Source organism: Diorhabda carinulata, chromosome 2, assembly GCF_026250575.1.
Source record: "Diorhabda carinulata isolate Delta chromosome 2, icDioCari1.1, whole genome shotgun sequence".
In the NCBI taxonomy this organism is placed as follows: Eukaryota; Metazoa; Arthropoda; class Insecta; order Coleoptera; family Chrysomelidae; genus Diorhabda; species Diorhabda carinulata.
In genome coordinates, this window is record NC_079461.1 from 14,204,725 (window position 1) to 14,225,850 (window position 21,126).

The 21,126-nt window shown below is 33.1% G+C and overlaps 1 protein-coding gene and 1 pseudogene across 1 annotated transcript in view; one reads left to right on the forward strand and one right to left on the reverse strand.

Annotated features, from left to right (window-relative positions):
• Positions 1 to 21,126, forward strand: part of LOC130890685 (E3 ubiquitin-protein ligase CBL-B) — a 170,095-nt gene that overhangs the window by 97,576 nt on the left and 51,393 nt on the right. The window lies entirely within an intron of this gene.
• Positions 18,980 to 20,304, reverse strand: LOC130890686 (uncharacterized; annotated as a pseudogene).

The following is a 21,126-nucleotide window of genomic DNA, read 5'->3' on the forward strand; positions in this document are numbered from 1 at the left end:
AAGCTTACAATTATGAAGTAATAAGAAAAGTTTTTAGATTATAGAAATAAGTTTGAATATTTTTTAAACCTCTTTCAAGTTGATGTGCACGCCTTTAGTATCGACATGCCAAGCGTTATTGCAGATATCGTTTGTGTCTTTAGTTTATAGCCTTACATAAAACTATATTAGTTATCTCACTGAAAACATGGAGCGGTATCAATTTAATTGCGAATATAAATAAACTTTACCATTAAACTGATAATTTAAGATTAAAATTTCCCTTCAGTCACAATGTGATTACATTATAAATCTGGCTGATGTTTAACACTTTTTGAGTGAGTATGGACTGTGGAGAAGCGAGGCAGGGACTAATATAGTCCCTAACCTAACCTAACCAATATCATATCAATTGTAAAAGACAATTATGCGAGGAACAATCAATATTTCATAAATACGTATGGCACTCGTACCAAATTGAAAAATGAAAAAGCATGTTTATAAAAATCGGTAAACATATAAGAAATAATCAGTCCACCTGGACTCATCATCTCCACTGTTAACCAATGAAAACATCGAATCGTAAACATAAATATATTTCTATTGACCGAAGCTGTCGAAAGGCTTATGTACACAATTTCTTTGAAATATTCCTACTAGACAGTCTTCGATAAGCAGTGGTGTGGCTTCATGAGATTTATTTAATTCATGAATTTCTTTAAATAAATCTTCTTTTGACCTTGGGCGAATGAAGACATTGAAATTGCACAGTGTAGTGAGAATAAAGACATATAGGAATTTAAAAATAAATATTTAGATATACAAACACAGCAAGTTATTTTAAATACATTCGAATGCTTAAAAAAGGAAAATATTTAGCAATCTGATAATGCAATCATAAGAATTGCTGAATTAACTAGAGTAAATAAATTTTCCATTTATCGAGTAGTCATGAAAGAAGTTGCTGTGGATCATTCACAGAACCGAAAAACATTTTTTTAACGAATACTTTCTCGTAAGATATACATATTTTCAAAAGTCTTTTTGACAATAATAATTTTATAAAATGAGGTACCTACGCCTATGGTAGATCAAACGAAATTTTCGGCAAAGGTTTTTATAATCTGCAATTGATATTGGAAGAACTATACCCCTTTTAAAGCACTTTATAATTCGTTTACAATTGCAGAATTATAGAAGCGGAATCGATTGGGCAGCATAGACGGAGAATATTAGTTTCATACATATATTTAAATATTCTTCAAAAATATGCCATGAATGAGGAAACATGTATTTGTTATTAGATAGTCGTATAATGCGTATGAATCAAAAGTATCTATTTTCCCGTCGCTTTTTCTTTGAGAAAGTATATCTTTTTCGGTCTAGTCCTGAAAGTACCGGAATACGTTGTTGTCATTGTATGTACTTAGTAACGAAGTATTATAATAAAAATCTAGGACGCCATTAGAAGAATGCAGTGCATCATTACTATAGCAACGACATACCAACTTACTAATTTGACCTCTTGAAAATTGGGTTACACTTTTTAAAAATTTTAATGGTTTTTGGTTGCAATTATTGCAATAAATAATTTAAACCGAGGTTGAAAATGTACCTGATGAAAAAAATTGTGTGTGTCAGCTCCGACGCACGACTGGAGTTTACTCCTTAAGTTCGATAGTCTAACCAGATGCAAAAAGAGTTTATTTAACTTAAAAAAGATTGGCATAATTATAAGAATTTTAACCGACTTTAAGAAAAAAAAGGTTTTTATAAACATTTTTTTAAATTATTATAATTAATTTTTTATTTAAAATATAATATTATCTTAATAATTAACAAAAATGGTTATAAAAAGATAATTATGTCACTAAATCTTTTACATACAATAATAAATAGTATATGAAAATTATTTAAATAAGCTAAAAAATAACTTTTCGAAAGAAAATTGTATAAAAACATTATTATAATGAAAAAATATTGTCGATTTTTCTGATAATATTATCGAATTATTGACTACAGTTGTTAATATTTAAAAATTATTTATAAAATAAATCATAATAACGTGGAAGAATTTATGGACATCGACAAAAAAATTAATTTTTGGTTATGTTAAAAATTTTCTATTTTATGTGGATGCGCTCGATGATTCATATTGGGTTGATTATCTAATTTTATGTGTTGTTTTCAAATATATATTTATATAAACTACATCGATAATTATTAAAATATTTAATAAATACAAATTGCACATGCTCATACATATAATACATGAATTATAACGTACCTTGCAACCACGTGTTTGTTAGATGTTCCGGCAATATCATCTAAACCTCTTTCTGCCATAGTTATTTGAAAATACTTTTAGTTCACTTTAGCGGAACACAATGATAATAAAACTTCACAATGACAGCAATATAAGTATGTTGACACTGACAAATTAGAAAGTTGCGCATCATAGGGTGCGCACCAAAAACGTAACGAGGTCATTCATCGATAGATTTTACTCCTCACATTTTTCTCATATGCAAATCGATTCTTAAGGAGTAAACTCCAATTAGTGATGCAACAGCTGATACACTAGAAAAATAAAATTAAGGCACCAAATTATTCATAGTCTATCCACGAAATTGATGGATTTAAAGAAATTCAAAATAATAACGGTTAATGTAATTTTGGCTTATTTGGCACAAAAATCAGAAATCGTGAAACCCTCTACTCTGTGGAGCATCTACTCGAAATTGAAAAATATGAGTTGAAAAAGGTTATCGCATTTCTTAATAGAAAAAACGTTGAAATAAAGCTAAGAAATCATATGCCTTCGGCAGAAACCGAATCAATAAATTTATAAGAGAATACGTCAATGAAACCGACCTAATGCTAGAGGTAATTATATAGAAAATCACAGTTGTAAGACAAAAGGTTCAAAATAATTTGTTTCTACTTTTAGGGAGCAATAATTATTGGGCTGGCAGGTACGTGTAGAGGAAAGAACAAAGATGACAATTGATCATATAAATGACAAGGAAAGTGACAATACCTTAATTGAAAACACATATTTGTTGCAAATTAAAATTATACAGGTAGTATTTGTCATTAAGGCCACCCCATATTCCACACACAGTTTTGGAAATTTGGGGCTAAAGATAGTAAAATTTTTCAAGCTACTAAATCCTAAAAATTACACAGGTCATTGTCTTCGTCGAATTTCAGTGACATTATTTACTCATAATGATAGAAATATCTCAAATTTAATGAGAATTGGTGTCAGGAAGTGTACCAATGTCGCTAAAGGATATAGATAATTCACTTACAAACAAAATTAAAATTGCCAAGACCATACGGCTCGTCCTACAATCTTGTCTGCTCGTTAAAAAAATTGTACTTCCGGACTTGTTACGTAAATTAACTACTATAGAACAAACTATAGCTTTTGTGATACCGAACAATCAGGAAAGTTTATTTGATAAAGAACGAAGATTATTTGTGCTTAAACTGTACTTGTGAAAGTGGATGAATAATATATGGTGTAGCTGCCGGAAACACGGCTTCAAATTTACCAATGTATGCAATACATGCACTGAGAACTGTTCAAATAGAGACAGAAAAGTAACTGTAGATATAAGTGGTTCTGAAGATATTGATGAAGTACTAGCAAAGAATGATGACATCGAAGCTGGAGAGGCTGAAAATGCCAACGATTGTGAAGTAATACAGAATTTGAGAGTTTGATCGATGAAGAAAACGAACAACAGCAAAAGAGGACTGAAATTGATTAGGTTCTAACAATTATTTTATTGATTTTTCTTTTTATAGATTGGTTGGAAAATGACCGTGTTCTTCAACCACTTTACCCACACGCCTATTTATATCTAAGCGTGAGGAGCGCTGCACGTACTTGTTAACTGTACAGCACTTAGACTGTAGCAGTTGCTGATTTTTGGTAGCACAAAACGGTATTTTAGTATAAGGCTAAAAGACATACGCCACTATGAATAATCTTTTATTTAGCAACTACTTTAGGTCGTAAAGCTACAGTAGTTGGTGCCTTATTGACTTCTGTCGATATAAATTGAAACACTTTCAGGATAAAAAGTTATAATAAAATATGACTACACTACACAAAATGTTAAACACAAAACTTGTCCTGCGCCCAAATACAGTAAATAACACTTGAAATGTAAATTGTATAAAAGAACTATGTTAATTCATCAAGAGAAATTAATTTGACTTTTTATTTTAAAATGCACTGACAACTCCCTCTCATTTTTTTTTTGAGATCAGGTAGTCGTAAATTTATTAATCATTTTCGAAAGATCATCGATTCTAAAATCGAATGATCATTCATTGGTTTGAGAATATAATTCTCGAACATATTGGGCCCCTTGAAACTTGAAAAGTTTCAAAATGCTCGATAAATGGGACTGAAATAGCATTAAAATGTTTGTAAGCATGTCAATATCGCGCGGTAAAAATTAAAAATCGAGAAAGGGAATTCAATGCATTTTATAATATTAAGAAAAATTAACGATTCCTATTGGAAACTACATTCTAGTAACCAATGTAACTACTAAAAAAATGTAAACAACAAGGTGGTTCATATAACTTACAAGCCTATGTTGAATATCAGTCACTTTTCACCGAGAAGTGACTCATCAGACTCAGGAAAAGGGACTATTTTAGAGATGGCTCTGGTGTATATACCAGATGCTGTTTTAACTTTTACTACCCTTACATTCCCATCAGGCCCCGGCATCGTTTCGATGATTCTTCCTGTAGACCACTGTAGAGGGGGTAGCATATCCTCTTTAAGAAGAACTAAAGAATCAACTTTCAGATTAGGGAAAGACTTAAGCCACTTTGGTCGATTTTGTAATTGATTCAAGTATTCAGTCGACCAGCGGCGCCAGAATTGTTGTTGTAACTTTGTACATTGTTGCCATAGTGACAACCGATTTTCAGGGATGGTGGTATTATCTTTTTCAGGAAAGGAAGTTAGGCTAGCGCCGATAAGAAAATGACCTGGGGTCAAACATTCCAAGTCAGAAGGGTCATTAGATAATGGTGATATAGGTCTGCTATTTAAAATTGCCTCTATTTAGGCTAAAATTGTAGAGAACTCTTCATATGCTAATTTGGAGTCTCCAAGAATTTTTGACATGAGCTTTTTCGAGCTTTTTATTCCGCTTTCCCATATTCCTCCAAAATGTGGCACTCTAGGAGGTATGAATTTCCATTCAATTTTGGAATGCGATAAAAAATTTTGAATAGAATCAATATTATTTTGATTTTTGAAAAATATTTCTAAATCTCTAAAAGTGTTATCAGCGCCCTGAAAATTAGTGGCGTTGTCGGAATAAATTTTGGCAGGTTTGCCACGACGGGAAATGAACCGTTTTAGGGTCAAGATAAAGGCTTCAGTTGATAAAGAAGTAACAGCTTCAATGTGAATAGCTTTAGTGACAAAACATACGAAAAGCGCAATATAGCATTTCACCAAGGGAGCTTTTCGTAATTTGGAAGATTTTATGAGAAATGGCCCACCAAAGTCCAGTCCTGTTTTTTGAAACGGTCGAGCAGGGATGACTCTATCTCGTGGAAGGTCTGCCATAATTTGTGTATATGGCTTAGTTGAAAAACGAAAACACTTATGACAGCTTCGAATAAGCTTTTTGGTAATTTTTAAACCATTTAATGGCCAGAAATTTAGTCGAAAATTGTACAACACTGTTTGAGCTCCAGCGTGTCCAAGCCTTTCATGTTCAGCTTTAATCATTAAGTTGACAGTTATATTTTTTGACGGCAGAAGTAATGGATATTTTTGGTTAAAAGAAAGGTCAGCGTTAGCAAGACGTCCGCCGACTCGAAGCATTCCTTTATCGTCTAAAAAAGGTCTCAGCTTATTTATTTGCTTATCAGATAAAATTTTATTCTGTTTAATTTCCTTTTGAAATTTAGTTTGTTGTAGGGTCTTGATTATAAAGATTTCAGATTTGCTCAATTCGGATACTGTCAAAGGACCAGAAAATTTGTTCGAATTCTTACAATTTCTGATGAACCTATGTACGTACGCCATTGTTCTTTGCAACTTCTTATAACAGGAAAATTTAGAAAATAAAGTTAAAAGAAAATTTTCATCTGTTGGGGTAGTCATGACGACAGTTTTTGTTTCGGGAATGTCAGAAAGATGAAGGTTTGGGTATGCAAAATTATCAAATTTTGATAAATCGAGAGTGGGATTTGATAGAAATTTCGGTCCATGCCACCAAAGTTTATTAGAAATTAAATTATTTGCGCTAGTGCCACGTGACACCAAATCAGCGGGATTATCGATAGTATTTACATACCTCCATGAATGATCTTTAGTTATGGCTTGAATTTTAGCAACTCTGTTGCCTACAAATACTGTCCAACGGCTGGGTTTACCATTGCGCCAGCATAAAGCGATCTGGCTGTCGGACCAGAGATTTACAGAAGTAATATTAATCTTTGTTTAAAAGTTTTTATAAATTTTGTCCACTAAATTAGACAGTAGGAGCATGGCTGATAATTCTAGCCGAGGAAGTGTAATTGTGGTAGAAACGGGGGATACACGCGATTTTGCCGAAATTAAATTACAGGAAACAGAATTGTCAGAATAAATGGTTCGTAAATACACGCATGCGCCAAAAGCTTTCAGACTCGCGTCTGAGAAACCATGCATTTCGATGAGATTGATAGATTTGTCCAAAAAAATGAATCTTGGAATAGTTAATTGAGATAGCTTAGGAAGGTTGTTTACGAATGTATGCCATTTTTCCAGTATGACTGGATCTGATATCTCTGTGTCCCAGTCAAGTTTAGCTTGCCATAATTGTTTGACCAAAAGTTTTCCAGACAATATTATGGGATTATAAAGTCCAAGAGGATCGAAACATCGCGATATGGTTGAGAGAATTTTTCTCTTGGTTGCGGGGAATATTGAAAAGGTAGTGGGGACAGAAATGTTCAAATTATCAGAAGCTGGGATCCAATTTAGGCCTAGAACTTTATTTTGAGAATTTTCTAAATCAAGACTAATGCATTTTTCAGGATTTTGTAAGAAAGAAGAATTGTTTGAATCAGAAATTTCAGCGAGAACGTTTGAGTTATTTGAGGCCCACTTATGTAAATTGAACCCGTGATTTCCTAATACAATTTTTAATTCTTGAATTAATTTTATCAATTCATGTTCAGAATTTGTACCTGAAATTATATCATCCATATAAGTTTCGGATATGAGGGCGTTTGCCGCTAAAGAGAAATTGGAACTATTATTATTTGCAATACTCTTGTCGCTACAAACGGAGAGAAATTGCAACCATAAGTTAGAGTTGATAACTCAATGCACTGCAGGGGTTGTTGAGGATTTTCTCGCCATAATATATTTTGTAAAAAACGATGTTCTGTGTTTATAGAAATTTAACGAAACATTTTTTGTACGTCAGAAGTTATCGCAAACTTATTTAGCCTGAAACGGCAAAGAATATCGAATAGATCTGGTTGCACCTGGTACCCTTTCAAAGTTATATCATTTAAAGAAACACATGTTGAGGTAGGGCAACTAGAATCAAAGACAACACGAAGTTTTGTAGATATACTTTGTTCACGAATTACGCATAAGTGTGGGATAAAATATTTTAATTCGTTTTTTGAATTAGTGAGGTTAAGAGTGACATATTTTGCATGTCCCAAGTTTACATATTCAGAAATAAATTTACTATATTCAGAAAATAATTCTGGAGTTTTATGGATTCTATTTTCGAGAGAGAGAAATCGCCTTTTAGCGATCAGAAATGATTCACCGAGTTTATGGTGTTCTTTTTCAGATTTCAACGGGAAATTGACTTGGAACCTGCCGTTTTCCAGAATTTGTGTGGAATTTTGAAAAATAGTTTCCGCTAGTTCGTCGTCAGACGAGAGAATACTCTTAGAAGGAATTTCCTTCTGTTCCCAAAATTTAGAAAGAGATGAACTTAGGTCTTTGTTCGATATAGAAATATGATTACAGCTTGTGAACACGGAATCATTATTTTGAATATACTAGAATATACTAGCCTAAGCTAGTATTTTGTAAACTAGGTAATTTTTTACCGAGATCTATGATACCTGGTGTAAGAAGTTTGTAATATAAATCGGCCCCAACTAGAATGTGAATCTCCGATGGTATGTTAAATTCTGGATTGGCTAGAATAATATCAGTAGGCAGACGTAGCTGGCTTACGTTAATTTTTACTTGTGGTAATTTGCAAGTAATTTTTGGCAATACTGCACAAGGTATTTCAAAGTGTTTGATCGGATTGGAATGTGGAAAGAATTTTAAATGAACCATTTTATTTGTGGTTGATACTGTTTGTGATATGCCGGAAATTTGCAGTGTTTTTTCAAACGTTTTCAATTGTAGTTTATTTACTAGTTCTTGTAAAACAAATGAGTTTTGGGAACCGTTGTCTAGCAGAATAGTAGTTTTTGGGTTATTGTGAGAGTCATACATAATTATTTTAGCCGTAGCTAGAAGCACGTGGCATTCAGTGGATAGAGCAGATAAGGATTGTGTTTGTATAGCAGATACGTTAGAATTATTATCTTGTGAGTTTTCGTTGGTTTCAGCATTATCATAATTCTTCTGTGGTCTAGAAGGATTTTGTCGATTATCAGTAGCCTGGTGAGAATGTGAATTTTCGTCAATTTGACGATTAAAGTTATTATTTCGATTATTTATCGATTTGGTGTGAGGATGTTGACCATTTGTCGTATGTACATTGGAGTGAATAGGTTGTGAGTTGTTATAACGGGTTTGGGAAATAGAACCATTATTATTATTATGTGCATTATCAATTGCACGGAAAGAGTCAGAATGGAGATAAGTATGATGTCTTTTTTGACATATTGAACAAGATTTTAGAGATTTACAATCCCTTGTGATGTGGCGACCTCCTAGACAGTTTTTACAGAGATTATTCGAATGTATGAATTTATATTTATCACTGATAGACAAATTTTTAAATGATTCACACGTATAGATACGATGTGAAGCATTTTTACAATAATAACAATCTGATTGACTGTTTGTAGGAATCATAGAATTCACGTGAGCAGTTGTTTTCGAATATTTGGGACTAAACTTTTGTTTAGTATCATTTGAATTAGAAGTAGAAGCTTGAATATTTTGAGTGCGCTCTAGAATACTACTACGTTGTTTCAAAAAATCGAAAAAATTCTCAAGGGACGGGATTTCACCTTGTTTTTTACTTTGTTCAAATAATTTACGAGTTGGTAGATCTAGTTTTTTATCTATCCAGAAAATAAGAATATAATCTAATAACAGTTTTGGATTTAAATTTAGTTTTGACATTGATTGTATAATTTTATACATTTTAGCCGATATTTCACGTAAAAGCGTAGGGCAAGTTTTGCTCACAGGTTTTTGTTGGTATATTTGATCAATTAAGTTATACAGTAGAACACTTTGATCATCATACCTTTGTTTTAAAGTATCTATAGCTATTTGAAAATTGTCATCACAAAGTTCTAGATCGTCTATCAATTGCAAGGGCTCGTTAGAAAGGGAAGCTTTTAAATATAGCAATTTTTTGATATTTGTTAAGCTATTGTTAGAAATAAACAGATTTTCAAAGAATTGAATGAATGAAGGCCACTCTGACGTCTGACCCTTAAATTTAGGCAAGGAAATATCAGGTAACTTGACGTCGATATTACAATTATTATTAGTTTGACTCTGAGAGTTTGAATTATCGTTCGATGTCAATTCATCAATCATTCTAGATAGTTCAGAATTAGTTGTGAAGTATTTTTTCTCAACTAAGTCTATGTCTTCGTTATCTGACAATTCATCCTGAGAGTTTTCAATAAGCATTTCAATTTGACCTTGAATATTTTCATATTGTAAGAAATACTTTTCAAGCTTGTCGCGTCTGTTTATACATTCATTCATAAATGCAGTTTCATTTGTAACAGTAAATTGGGAAGTTATCCAGTTATTCATTCTGGTAATAGAAGATTTCACAGATCTTCTCTGTGTTTTTAAATTTTCCAGAGACATTTTTGGAAATTTCACTTGCAATTGTACGAAATAGAATAGATTGGAATTTTACAATTGAAACTTGAAATTATACTAAATTGAGTTCGAATATTTGGAAATATTAAATGAACTAGCAATATATTGATTTTTTTTTTAACACACAATGCACTTGGGAAGATTAAAGGTTTGATCCTACCTTGATTACTAGAAGTTACTGCTGCCTAGGGACACAGGAACTTGAATATCTTGAAAGAAGTTGAATTTTCTGTGACAATTGCATATAATCTCGAAGAATAGTATGAAGAAAGGCTCTGTAAATACCTTTTTTGCTATCCGGCTCGAAGGACCACAAAGATGGTTGGAAAATGACCGTGTTCTTCAACCATTTTACCCACACGCCTATTTATATCTAAGCGTGAGGAGCGCTGCACGTACTTGTTAACTGTACAGCACTTAGACTGTAGCAGTTGCTGATTTTTGGTAGCACAAAACGGTATTTTAGTATAAGGCTAAAAGACATACGCCCCTATGAATAATCTTTTATTTAGCAACTACTTTAGGTCGTAAAGCTACAGTAGTTGGTGCCTTATTGACTTCTGTCGATATAAATTGAAACACTTTCAGGATAAAAAGTTATAATAAAATATGACTACACTACACAAAATGTTAAACACAAAACTTGTCCTGCGCCCAAATACAGTAAATAACACTTGAAATGTAAATTGAATAAAAGAACTATGTTAATTCATCAAGAGAAATTAATTTGACTTTTTATTTTAAAATGCACTGACAACTCCCTCTCATTTTTTTTTTGAGATCAGGTAGTCGTAAATTTATTAATCATTTTCGAAAGATCATCGATTCTAAAATCGAATGATCATTCATTGGTTTGAGAATATAATTCTCGAACATAGATTATACACAAACAATATTAATAAAGTTAATATTTGTAAATTAAGTAAAAAATTCGTAGTCAATATATATAAATTGTATGTTGTGTAAAGTTCTCGAAACTTAACTGTGGCTTATGAAAATCAATAAAATACTTTTAATTTCCATGTAAATGTTAAGTTCGTGAAGTTTTCCATACCTTTCTGTGATGAACTTGATTGAATTTTATTTATTTTATACCAAAGTAAGTTTTTCATCAAAATATTATGAATTATTAATATAAATAATTTGGAAGCAATGAAAAACAAACTTTGAAACAATGAAAAAAATCAACAAGTTCCAGATTCGAAAATTTATTCATCAGTTTTTCTCAATTTTAAGCTGCTGAATAATAATAAATCATTAAAATCGATAAACCATTTGAAATAAGACATCTCGACGAGAAAAATAAGCAATAGTACAACATAAAAATAATAAAAAATCAATAGATATGTTCGCCAAAGAAAGGAATGTTTTTCGGAAAAATGGTAAAAATTCAAAAAATATTCAATATCCATATTTGAAAAAATACTTATTATTTGCAAATAATTACGTACTTTCATAAAGTTCAATTGAAATAGTATAAATAAAAAAAAACAGAAACATCGGTCATTTAACGCAAACTTCCTCTTGTTTACCGATGTTGCAAATACCAAGCTTTTATGATGTCTCCAAAAACATGAATCCGTTTTATTCAATTCAGGAGAACATGGTGGCCATGCAAATGGACCTCCCCGATCAATCCACCTATTAGGAAAAATGTTATTAAGTTTGATTTTTTTTCATAATTTAAGAAGTGCATGAACCACATATCCCTGCGAATGTTTAATATGGATGGGAAATGATTTTAGAGAATTTCTAAGTAGGTATCGCTGACCATTCATGTTATTATCAAAAAAATATGTACCTACACATTAACATAAAAACGATGTTGATTCTTTTTTTTTTAATTTTACCGTGATGATTTTCATCTGCCCATAATCATAAAACCAGCGTCATCAGTAAACAGTATTTTTCCAACAAATGTATTATCAACTCCTATGAGAATTGTCGTTGATACGTTAAATTGTAGTGACATTTTGCGTACGCTAGTTGTGGGATCAACATTAAATGCATCTAATGTATTTTGCTCTAAAGTTGGTGTTCGTATAGTTCGTTGTTAACCTTCGCCACCTTTTTTTTGGTAGAAAATTTCCTAAAATATCACATTATTAAAAATAATGAAAACTAGTATACTTCATTTATGTAGACAAACCTGTTTCCCGTAAGCTGCGATAAACCTCAACAAAAGTTCTACAGTCGGGTATAATTCTGCTCGGGAAGCGTTTAGTATACAATCTTCTGGCTTCTGACGAGCTACCAGAAGCCAAACCAGACATCAAATGTATGTCGGCATATTCACTAAAGATAAATTCCATATTAAAACTTTATGATACTATGTGATAATTATTATTGACAGGTTTTTAAAAGATTGACAGCAAACTGACATTAACAAATTAATACGATTGAAAAATTCACTTTTGCTGTCTTTAGATTGTACAGGTTGTCCCTGTAAAATTTACAGATTGTTAACCATTGGGCATGAGCCGCCCCTAGCCTAAGATACTAGTGTAGAATTATTTTGTTCTTTAAGCACATTACATGGACATACGTAATCATCCATTAAATACTGATAATGTTTGAATGTATAATTTAGAAAATATGCTTAAATATAAGTTCTAATTTCGCAACTTTCAATGCCTATAACTCAGAAACGAGGGGCTGTGTGAGAAAATTTTTAATGCCACAGCATAATTTTCATGACATCTACTTACTCCCGAATTTTTTACTACTACATTGCAGCCGGCGGTTGCCTGCTACTAATTTAATATAAATTACTCAATAAACACTGCACACCAAAGTTGGCTGATAATTTTAAAATTGTGTAAAAACTGTGTTAAATCTAATAACTTCATTGTTTCAATGTTTGTGATGATATTTAATTCTTACTTCAGTTATATCATAAAGATTTATCCGAGAAACTGGAGAAACTCTGGTAGTTTTACAGCCAAATTGAAAAAAATGATAGCAGTACTTCATTTTAATCCTAATGCAGTTTGTTTTTTTAACGCGTTTTGCTTTATCTCTTACTATATTTTCAAGTTTATTAAGTACACAACTTGAACTCGCTAGTTTAGAGTTACACAGTCAACCATTTTATCGCAGGACGGTCATAACTAGGTTGTTAACACTTCGTACAATATCATAAAGGGTTTTTACAAGTACCGTAAAACAGGAAATTTGCGATTACGATAACTTTGGAATAAACCATAATACGATGAAGAGAAGACTTGTTGCAGTTAACATGCATCCTAGAAAGACTTTATCCACAGTATAACATTCTGAAGTTTATGCAATACAGTTTAGTAATAATGTTTGTAGGATTAACATATAAGATTGTCAGACGCTAATTTAAAAAGACGTTTAGCACAAAGGCACATTAAAGATATTTTCAAGGAGTAAGACTTGCTATTTGCTTCATTTAGATCCATGTATGATAAAACCAGATCAAAAATGCAAGAATTAGGAGTCAATATAGACGGAAGTTTAGAGTTCCCATTCAACGCACCAAACATATTAAATCAACCACACTTGTACCATTGCTTGGGACAAATTGCTTAATAGCAATCAAGAAAGTAAGTATGAGAGGTCGTACTCAAGAAGTAATAATTTTTGCGATTTCCCTCTTATATCTGTTAAAGGACTTGCAATATCGAAAACATGGTTATTATAAAAGTTTTAGAACATTAAATGCTGCATTCAATGAGACTGGTCGCACATATCATCTAAACTAACCCCAATATAGTGGTTATTATAAACGAGAAATAAATTCTGCCTAGAATGAATCCATAAGTGAACTTTTTTGACCAACCGTCTCCACACAGTGTCACTTTAAATTTAGATTATTTCTTATCATAGTGCTATCACCAATGATGAATAGTTATTTTCCTAACAAGTGCGGAAAGTGATACTTTCCCGCACGCGACTGCAGTTGTCCCGAACGACGCGGAGCGGAGTTCGGGCAAGCGGTCAAGTGCGGGAAAGACACTTTACGCATGAGTTAGGAACATTATGTTTTCTACGACCGTATATACATAAAAGTATACCAACCCATTTTTCAAAAATTATTTTATTCCAACAAACATAATAATATACAAAATTTTAACTAAAAACTATTAATTATTATAAATATTAATATTGAAAACACAATTTGTTGTATTCTGCAGACTAGTAAGAATTGCCGGCCCAGTGGAGTTATTTGGTTTCAACTGGAAGGTAGATGACGTCGGTGAAGATGGCATCGGTTGCAGGTCGCATAAAGATGACGATGACGGTGACGGCAACGGTTTTAAGTCCTTTGTAGTACCGAGAAACTTTTTACCATCGAATAGCGGGACCATAATGTATTAGATTTCAAAACCTTACTTAGGTCTGAAAAATACGCCAAAAATACCTCTTCCTTATAAGTTTTGGCCCCTTTCTCCTTACACCATGTAACAAAATGGTCGTATTGCTTCTCATACTTTAGTCTGGATTTGGCAGGTAACAGCTCGGAATTAGCTTCATTTGCAGCCTTCAAAACGGCTTCGGGAAGTTATTCGTCGGATGAATCCATTAATATTATTGTATCGGATTCGGTTTTATGTGGTTTAATTTAAAAGAAGATTGTTCTTATTCGGTCACTTCCAAGACGTTTTGAACAACTTTGACGTTTTAGTAACAATTACACGCTTGGGTTGTCATAGCAACTGATATCAAACCAGTTTTGATATTTGTTTCTCCTTTGAAGAATGTCACTTTCCCGCACTAGTGCGGGAAAGTGACACTTTCAAAACTAAAATGCGTGCGGGAAAGTGGGTTAAAACGCACGGTCGTAGAAAAAGTATATTTAACTGTTGTTCAATAAATGCTATTACACATAATACTGGAAAAAACTAATATTAAAATTGAAAAATATGTAAAAATAAAAAATTAAAAAATGGTTTTGTATAGATGGAATCCATTTAACTGATATAAATATGGAGGCGGTATAATAAGAAATATAATTCTGGTTATCAATTAATGATGATTTTATTTTACAACAAGAAAAATTGCTGAAAGTAAATGGTAAAATGGAAGGTCGTTGGACAACTAGACTCAAAATCTTTATATCCTCTTCGGAGTCCATCGTCCCAAATATATAGTATATGGTCTTCTGACTCCTCAATCTCTTCATGTTGAGGTAGTTAGTGCGAAAGTTTTCCTTGTAGTTAGCACAAATTAACGAGTACTTAATCTCGACCTTTTGAGATACACATCCACCTGCACATCCCTTGTTATCTTTGCAGGAAATTTTACAGAGAAGTGACTGGATCAAGACGAAATTTTGAAGCCTGCCAACCCAATAGAACGGATTCAACTGATGTCCCAACCACAGTTGTACGTTCTCAAGCAATGTTGGCGGTCTGCTTCCTATGTTGGTGGTAGAGATGTCAGGTTGAATTTAGAGTTCACAAGAGCTTTGAGAGAATGGTCAAATCGCAATTTATCCAAAGTATCTCTTCCCCTACCGCCATAGAGTGTTGTTAAAACTCGAAGGCTAGAATTGGCAATAGCTTTATATTGAGTGTCAGCTTCACCAACTTCTTCTTACCATGCTTGAAGAGTGCAGATGTGTCACGTCCACTTATGGCGTGGTATTTGTTACCGAGAGCTTTTAAAAATGTTCCTATCGAAAACCCAATTGAAACAAGCCTAACAATTAACCAATATGATAAATTCTTGCTTTACTTTTCAGTGCGCCTTAAAGGGACCAAGGGGACGGTTGGTCGAGAAAATTTTGGTTTCATTCTACGTCTAATTTATTCCTCTTTAACTTTTACAATAAGCACTTTATTGATAAATGGGTTTTTTAGGTGTTATTGTCAAAAACCTGAAGTTAAAACAATTTTTCGAAAATGTGGAAAACTGTTCCAACTTTGATGTGTAGTAGTATGGGAACGCCACACTGGAACGAAATACCGATTTTTCGGACATTGCTTTCTAAGTGCTACGCTACTAACACAAACAAATTTCACTGTTTAAACGACAAGTCCAGGAATAAGGGAAAAACATGGAATTTTAAAAATAATTTGTTATCAAAGTTACTTTTTTTATTTATTTATTTTTTTATTTTTTTTTAGCAATTTGTAATGTGAAGTGTGCTGCCTACATAGAAAACAGATAAAGATAAATATGTTTTATTTTGTACAAATACACATTTTTTTACAATATGTTGTTTACCACCTCTCTATTTACAAACAGCCAAACACCGCTTTCTGTATTTGTTATTGTGCACAAGGTTGCAGGTTGTGGCAGCTAATCTCTTCGAATAATTCAAGTAGAAAACCTAAAGAAAACAATGCAACGAGTCGATTTTCGCCAAACCTTGACAAAAAAATTACAAGTGAGATTTTATCGAAACAACCCATAATTTTTTTCCTAAAAATATTTTCGAGGCGATGATTTTTTTTATGTTCAAATAGGGTCTAAAAGTGAATTGAGTAGAAAGGAACATGGGTAACACCATTTTATGAAAATTTAAATTAATAAATAAATTAAACGAGTTAATACAAAAATTAATGAAAAAAAATTTGTTTTCGTTTTTTCCATTAGTCGTTCCAGTGTGGAACGGGTGGTCAGAATATGGGCATCGGTATAATTCAATGCAGAATTGAATGCTCTGAATTTCTATTATTTCCGATATTGCAAGTCCTTTAAGTGGTATTACCGTAAAACCACAAAAATACCCCTTTTAGGGTTACATTTCAGCTCTTACCACTTTAGCTCAACACCGACGAGGGGAGGACTTAGGATAGTCATATTAGGGTAGAAAGGAAGCCAATAAAATAATAAAACCTTTTGTACCAATTATTTCCGATTCCTCTAATTTTTATGTTTATCGCTACTGGCGGAATCTTAATATCATATCTTCTTGCAAGTGTGTAAAATATGAAATGTATCAATACATTTTAATTTGAAAAATATGATAAAATAATAATTTTATCGTGAGCACAATCAAACATGTATATTAAACTAGCTGACCCGACAGACTTCGTCCTGTCAAAAAGATTTGTAATGTGGCAGTTTTTGTGCCTACGTATTTTAAAAAATTCTCCTGAACAGAACCGTCACCCTGGTGATAGGGCGTTATGAATAAAAAATAATTAAATAAAACATATATAAGGATTTAAAAATAAGTAATCGCTTTATTGTTAATCATGTGAATCATAAATAATTATTATTATTATCATTGTAGTGCTTTGTGGTATACGATGTTTTTTGTTTGATTACCTGGCGCATAGATAAACAAATCTGATGGTTTTCCAACACGGGAACAGGCAACATACAATTGACCATGTGAGAAACATGGGTTTTCTAGATTAATACCACAAACACTTAATGATTGCCCCTGGGACTTGTTTATAGTCATAGCAAAAGCAAGCCGCACTGGAAACTGTAGTCGTTTAAACTCAAATGGCACATCAGTCGGAATCATTGGGATGCGCGGTATGAGAACATCTTCTCCTTTATACTTTCCTTTGAGTATAGTTGCTTCTATCACATTGTTTAGTAATTTTTTTATCGCTAACCGTGTACCGTTGCAAAGACGCGGTTGGTTGATATTTCGCAACATTATAACCACCGATCCGACCTTTAATTGAAGATTGTGAGGTGGCAATCCTGGCAAATCCAGCGAGTTTAAAAATTCCGGTGGATAGTTGACTACATCATCTTGATTAGTAGCCGAATCAACTGATTTATATATCCTCAATTCGCCTGTAATTTGTTCTTGAATTTTGAAATTTAATTCATTTACATCTATGTTTTTTGCAGCCAGTATAGCTCGTTCGCTCAACCAATCATGGTTGAGCGATGTAATTTTGAGAAACATCTGGAAACACCTTCTGAATAAGTTCATCTTTTGATTGAGTTAACTGACAAAAACTTTGAGGAAAGTTAATGCAGCCAGTCAACATGTCTATAGGTAATTTGCCATTACCAATGTCAATGAGTTGTTTAGAGAATATGTTTCCAGATTGGTCATTTTGCAACTCGACACGCATATTCTTGCTTAAATGAAGTACTTTGACATGTTTCCACAAATTGGAGGACTTTAGACATGCATTGAGTTCATCAGCTGGCGTTGATCGTGGAATCACTGGCAATGTTTGACGAAAATCTCCTGCTAATAAAATCATTGCACCACCAAATCGGTTATTATTGCTCCGTAGATCATTTAAGGTTCTGTCTAAAGCCTCCAAAGATTTTTTATGTGCCATCGTGCACTCATCCCAAATAATCAATTTACATTGCTGCAAAACCTTTGCCATTGCAGAGTTCTTCGAAACGTTACAGGTTGGAGTTTTATTGCTTTGCATATTTAATGGCAATTTTAGTGCTGAATGGGCTGTTCGACCACCTTCAAGCAAAGTTGCTGCGATTCCCGACGAAGCGAGTGCAAGTGCAATTTTATTTTGTGAGCGAATTGTTGCTAATATTAATGAAATCAAAAAAGTTTTTCCTGTACCACCAGGTGCATCTAAGAAGTAAATCCCTCCAGTTTCATCATTTGTTACTTTCATAAGAGTTTCAAATACATACTTCTGTTGTTCATTTAACAGTCTTTCTCGATGCAACTCTTGGTTAAAAGCGTCATGCATTGGACGATTGGGCGCGGTCAGGCCTAATTGAATTAATAGTTTGTTTGACATTATCAAGCACATGTCCTCAATTGAAATCAATGCTTCATTGTAAATTTCTTCACTGATTTGTATATTTGGATTTCCCATTCTATTCCGTATTTGATACAAAATATCATCACACATATAATCTTTGTACTTGATCCACAAATCAATTGGGTTTGATGGGAAGCATGTAGATATGATTATAGAAAACAATGTTCGTATTTGATGAGCGTCATTTTCAAGTAATTGCAAACGTTGACAGGCTTCTCTGTAGGATCCACACAATTCACCATCAACAGTTCGTAACTGTTGGAATGATGTTGCGCCACGTACATTGACTAATAGCAGTCGTAAATAAAAGCATTCATCATTGCTTGGATGTACTGAATAAATCCGGCCAATCGCATCGGTGGAATATACATCTGTATATCCTGGAACTGGTTTTCCTTGTTTCCGTCGTATAAATCTCCTTGAGGATTGATTCCAGGTATAATATTTTGGCATTTCAGAATATAGCAATGTTTGTGCGAAATCATCGTTTTGGAATGTCTCAAAAAAACTGGTTAATGTAGTAGATGGTGGCTGAGCAGCTCTTTGTACTGCGATCTGTGTTGTAAAATACACTCTTTGTCCATTTTCTAAATGCACAGCTAAGTGAACAACAGAAGGGTGTCTCTCATGAATAGGAAAAGAAAATATTCGCCAAACTGCTTCATTACTACTGACATAGCGGCCCATTTGGTATTGGGTAACTTCATCATTGGAATTCTCTGCACCAATTCCAATCACAGCCATATCACTCCCTTTGGTTACATATTTGCAAATGTATTTAATTGATTTCACTGAATGGCAAGATTCAACGTTGATGTGTGCTTTGAATGTCTTTGATAAAATGGGTGAATATGGAACAATTCAACGATTATCTATTTCAATATCTTGTTGATTTAATTTGACAATTGTTGATTTTCCATTGTCTGCTGTCGATCTGCGACGATACAATGGATAACCATTACCAGTAATTGTTTCCGATATTAATGTCCGTGGATATCGTTTTGAACATTTACCATCCATCATACACGGTGAATTTTGATTAAGAGTTCCACAGGGACCATGTATCATGTGTTTGATAACTACCTCATGTAATCCAGGATCTACTTGTACATCAGGGATTTCAGCTGATATCACTGCATCAACTTCATTTGGCCTTATCTTTTCAACCAACCAAATCAAAATGTGTGCATGTGGCAATCCTCGTTTCTGCCACTCCACAGAATACATCCAGCAGCGTGTCTCACCAAACACATTATGTTTTACGATGAAATCCATTAATGATTTCAACTTTTGTCTAAAGACTCTGGCTGTAATATCATGACGATCAATGGGTGATTGCCCAGAGAATAACTCCTGCTTGATTTCTATCCATTGCGGATTGCATGTAAATGTGATGAACAAATCTGCTGTACCATAATGACGAACATACGACATGGCATCTTGAGCATATTCGTGCATATGCCGAGGGCTTCCGATGTATGTTGCTGGAAGAATAGTCATCCGACCGACATTCTGTGCATTTCCATCAGTATTAATCGCATCTCGAAGGTGAATATACTCTTCAGATCGGAGTTTAGTTTGATTCAACCTGATGAATGTTAATCTCTCCGTTTCAATTTTAACATACATGTCAACAACATATTTGTGATATAATCGCCGACATTTCAATATGTGATTATTTTCATTTTCCCGAATCATTAGGCGGTATGAATAATAGTTCATTGAACTGACTTTTTTGTTGGTTTCAGAACCTGTAAATAGATTTTGTTTTAATAACATTCAAATATAAAATTAAAATACATAATATAATGACTGAAATATTATCGCCATAGCAAAACTAATATTTTAGTTACCTGTAATGGGATTTATATTTTTGTATATTATATTTATATATTCACTCAGTAGATTAGGTAACAGACAACTTTTTTTTTTTCTTAATTTGATATGACTTGAAGTCAAATCCTTTTAAGCCGTACGAATTGTTTTTTTTTAGCCGTACGAATTGTTTTTGTTTGGATATTAAAAATAATAAAACACTGTTGCTAACGCGATTTTTGTTTGACTGATGTAATGACGTGGAAACTGCTGCATTTTATCTCGCATGCCGAAACTAATACAAAAGAAACGCAAGTTTCGGAACGCGACATTAAACTCCTCCAACTATGTATTCTGTGCTCCAACGCACACACACACATTGTTTTGATAGATATGATCTTTGACGTTAGGAACACACCTTACAAAAGAAACGCGAGTTTCGGAACGCGACATTAAACTCCTCCAACTATGTATTCTGTGCTCCAACGCACACACACACATTGTTTTGTTAGATATGATCTTTGACGTTAGGAACACACCTACATT